At 35.4% G+C, this 5000-nt stretch overlaps 1 long non-coding RNA gene across 1 annotated transcript in view; it reads right to left on the bottom strand.

Annotated features, from left to right (window-relative positions):
• Positions 1-501: 501 nt before the first annotated feature.
• Positions 502-5000, bottom strand: part of LOC149133786 (uncharacterized) — a 50002-nt gene continuing 45503 nt past the window's right edge. The window contains exon 3 of the long non-coding RNA XR_016243305.1: positions 502-722. This is a non-coding gene — a long non-coding RNA (uncharacterized LOC149133786). The remainder of the gene's footprint in view (positions 723-5000) is intronic.

Genomic DNA, 5000 nt, shown 5'->3' with positions numbered 1-5000 from the left:
CAAATTCCCTACAATTTATTTTCTACAACTTTAAAAAGGAAGAGTGACGTTAGATAATATAGTCCTAGCTATATCATACCAGAAAAATAATGACCACGCGGTCATGGTGGGAAGGCTTTTGATCAAGGGCTAAACAATAACATACACGTGTGTATGCATGTATGTGTGTGTGTGAGTGTTTGCACACAAAAACAACAAACAAAATACTCGTCCGTAATAAACCGTTATTGTCCAGGTATGTTTTGTATATTTTTGTATTGTCCAGGTATGTTTTGTATATTTTTGTTGACAATAAACAAACTAGTTTCCCTCAGAAGCTCAAACAGATTTCACCGATCCTTTATGGCTGAACTAGAAGGTTAAGTACTTTTACTAAATTCATTTTGCTTTTTTTTTTTTTTTTTTTCGCCCCGCTTTTCAGCTTCAAATGGAACTCTGACTACATTTAGAGAAAAGACAAAACGCAAGGACAAAACGCATTTTTATTATTATTATATGTTTCTGTGTGAAAAGATCAATTACTTTGTTTTTTCGCGATAAGAGACTTTAATCATTTATCATCAATCGATTTACGAATGAAAAATATGTGTAACCAACAACAACGACAGAACTGAAGCTCTTTGTCGACTGAGTGACCGGAAGGAAAGATGACAAGCACATGGTCAATGCTGGATTGGCTTTTGATCATAAGGTGTGTCTTCTCTATCAGGTTTGACCTGGGGCTAAAATGACAACAAACAATAACTATTAATACAATTACTGTTACTAATATAATAGCAATAAAAATCGTTTGATGTCGCAAAAATATAAACTGTTCCCTCGAAGGGAGATAATAGATAATAAATAGATAAGTGAATAAATGAATAGAGCAGTGGAGTTATTTGGTGAATCGGGAAACGATCCGAGAGAAAAGATAAGAGTTGGGTGTAGAGGGGAAGAAAGGAGAAGAGGAAAAGGAAGAAAGGAGCGAAGAATGAAAGAAAAAAGAAGAAATGAGAAAGATAAAGAAAAGGGGAAAGAAAAAAACAAAGAAAGCCTGAAAGGAATAGAGCTGGGAAAGAGAAAAGGAAGGAAAGAGATTCAAGAAAAGACAAAAAGGAAATGGAAGAAATGAATTGAAAATGAAAGAAAAAGAAAGAAGAAATAAGAAGGAAGGAAAGAAAAAAGGAAATACTATTAAAACAGAAGGGAAAGAAGAGAGTGAGAGAGAAAGGGAGAAACTGTGTGTGTGAAGGAGAGAGAGAGAAAGAAAGAGAATGAAAATAGAAAGGGGGTTTTCAATTGATTGCTAGAATCGGTAGAGAATCTGACAAAATACTTTGTCGTTATTTTGTCCGGGTCTTTTATGGTTTGAGTTCGATTCCCACCAAGAACTTTCCGGGGAGGGGATAAAGGAAATGTCACTCAAATACTGGTTTCAAATTTTAGCACAAGACCAGCAATTTCAGGGGAGAGGATAAGTCGATTACAACTGGTACTTATTTTATCGACCCCGAAAGGATGAAAGACAAAGTCGACCCCGGCCGCATTTGAACTCAGAACGTAAAGACAGGAGAAATACCGCTAAGCATTTTGCTCGGCGGGTTAACGATTCTGCCAGCTCGCCGCCTGTCATTCAAATAAATAGGGGTTGCACCAATGAATTCCCACTTGAATGAATAAATAGATAAATAAAAAGAGGGAATTTCGTCAAGATAATAGGGGCGAAATATTTACTGTATTTGAAGGATAAAAAAAAAAAAGCACGGGCGTATTAGACGCACCCCAATTTCTACACTGCACATTCAAGATACAGTTTTTAGTGCATTAAAGCTTATGGAAGACCAAAGTTCGAGTAAAGGATGCAGGGCGATTTTTTAAAGACAATTTTAGGGATAAAAAGTGTGCCTTAAATGCCATGAATTTTCTTGCCATGGATATAAAACCCAGTTCAAAACTAGAATCGTGATAATCAATATATACCTCTCCTCATTAAATATCGGTTTTATGTCTGCCTATTTTAACAATCAATATTTTTATCATAAACAGATGCGTGGTTGTGGGGGGAGGTATGGGACACCGATGCCGCGATCGGCATGGAGGTGGATCGATTACCGTGTAATATTTAATTACTAACTGTAGCATCAAAATTGTCTTATTTTCATCCTGGGCCGATAAACGAAATAGACAGTTATATACTGGGGTCAATGTTGTCCCGACTATAGCCCTCCCTCTCTCCAAATTTGTCATTGTCTGCAAATGTTTAGAGAATCATTTGTCAGGTACGGCTTCGTGGCGAAGAGCTTTGCTTTGCAATCACCGAGCTTTTTGTTCCGTTCTACTGTGCAGCACGTAAGTACCTTATCTTCTACTATAGCCTCAGGCTGACTGGTACCTTGTAAGTGGATTTGATTCTCAGAAACAGTGTGACATTGTATAAGGCCGCCGTATATATATATATATATATATATATATATATATATATATATATATATATATATATATATATATATATATATATATATATAATCAAAATAAGCAACAGGATATCCAGAGGTAATGCAGTACGATCGTTTCACGCAACTCTATTTAATTGAACAATACAACCATTACATCAATTTAAATGCAGAGCAATCCTCAGCTGCATAAACACATAGAGTTAAATTAAATTAAAACAGATGGACTCATTAGCATAATTTTACCTAAAACCTCCAAGAAGGTAAGGAGATAGACAAAGATCATGCTGTCTTCACTTCAGCTTAGAAGCTACTAAGGTATCAGCAAAACAAAAAACTTGTTAGAGATCTAGCTTGTTAAACAGGACAGTACACATTAAGGCAAAGCCACGCAGTGGGACTGAACCCGGAACCGTGTCGTTGGTAAACAAGCTACTTACTACACAACCTGGAAATTTACGACTTACATTATTTAATTTATTAACATAATATTATATTATTCTCATACTATAATATCTATATATAATACATTAAAAGTCAGTTTGAATCTTGCTTGCTTGCAATGTTACTCAGCCAAACTGGCGCATAATGGGAAAATACTATGAATTAAGTTTACCCTGAAATGTTTATGCGAATGGAATGAAACAAGTTTCGCGTAAATCGGTAAAGTGGTTTTCGAGATATTGGAGATTTTCGGAGTGTAAATACCCAAAACGATGCATAAAGGGAAAATGTTCCGAAAATAATTTTCATCTTGAAAGGGAAGAAACTCTTATCTTACTATTAGACAGTGAGTTGGCAACGAAAAAATACGATTTTTTTTATAGTCAATGTTTCTATTTTCGTTTTATTAAACACAATATCTTAATCATTTAGAAATATTTTTAAGTGAATGTGATTTCAAAACTGTAAGTTGTTTGTACAGTAAGTATTTATATTTTAGCTTTCTTTAAACAGATATTATTTTAATGTTTTTTTTTTAAAATTATTTTCATGTGAATACTATTCTACAAAACTTTTTTGGCGTATTCAAACAACATTTTAAAGTGAAAATGACTTTAAAAAGACGGTAAGTATTTCGTAAAAGACCCATTCGTAACCTCAGTGCGAAATAGCTTTTTTCGAGTACATTCAGCGTATCTCACCTCCAAAGATTTGGCTGCTATTTCTAGCACGCCCTACTACCATGTAACAGCTATTTGCGATAAAGGATCTAAAATAGCTGTTACATGGTGGTACGGCGTGCAAGAAATAGCAGCCAAATCTTTCCTTTCCTGGGGAAAGGAACCGTTTACACGTGATTTCGATGTCATATCCGTTGAAAGCATGCGAAATAACTTGGAAAAGAAAAAAAAAACCCCTCGAAATAAAACTCCGTTGCTAAGAAACTCAGAGTTTTCCGGTGACCCAACGGGTCACGAGTACTCTAGTATACTAATGAAAGTGAAGTTCAATCTTTTTTGCTTGCAATGTTACACAACCAAGCAGGTGCATAATGGGAAAATACTATGAATTAAGTTGCCCCTGAAATGTTAATACGAACGGAATAACACAAATTTCGGGTAAATCGGACCAGTAGTTATTTAGATATTCGGTGTTTGGTGGTATAAATACCCAAAGCGGTGCATAATGAGAAAATATTCCGAAAATAATCTTCATCCTGAAAGAGAAGAAACTCTAACCTTTTGATTAGACACAGTGACTTGGCAACGAGAAAATACGATTTACTTTTTACAGAGCGCAAATCCTTAATTCATACACTACAACTGATTACGATATGTGAGACTAAAAAAATCTGCAAAGACCTTAAAATTTGAAGGACGACGAACAGAAGTAGATGCTTTCCTTCACAAAATTTATTCTTAAATAAAATGAGAACATACATACATACATACATACATACATACATAGCGCAATATCCTTTATATCTTTGTCTGAATGACTTTGTGTCTTTATAGTTATAAGCTTCTTGCCAACAGCTCGTTACAACTAACAAGACGAAGTAGCTGGAAGTTGTCTCCTGTTTTAATCTTCCTTAATAGTACACAGCCTTTCGCTCTCTTAGATTCCTACCAGGATTTTCCGCGACCACACACGGCAAATAAGTGCATTGAGGTTCCGTGTTAACTTGGCAGGGAATCTTTGAACAACTGTGGGCTCCAAAGACAGAGTGGACAGACCAACTGCAGTTGATATGTGCAGCAACTTATCGATCATTGTCCAGCTGTTTGTGATCGAGTTACGGAAGAGAGCGGCTAATAAAGTAGAGCCTGAGAGAAAAACAAACTGTTTTCGGTTAACGCCTGCGATTGTCATCGACCAATAGATGGCCATTGTTGTAGAGGAATGACGAAGAGAAACTAGAAACTCCATGTTCGCCGGCTATTTAATAGTTGGTTGAGACTCACACATGCACACTAGTGTGTGCGTTATATATATATATATATATATATATATATATATATATATATATATAATTTCAGTCGTACACACACACCTACTAATTTAGAACAAGACATGAATCTACATAAATCAATTAAACACTCATACACACGCATACACATT

Source organism: Octopus bimaculoides, chromosome 10 (assembly GCF_046866305.1).
Source record: "Octopus bimaculoides isolate indiv1 chromosome 10, ASM4686630v1, whole genome shotgun sequence".
Classification (NCBI taxonomy): Eukaryota; Metazoa; Mollusca; class Cephalopoda; order Octopoda; family Octopodidae; genus Octopus; species Octopus bimaculoides.
Note: the sequence above shows the minus strand (reverse complement) of the source record. Positions and strands in the feature narration are given on the sequence as shown.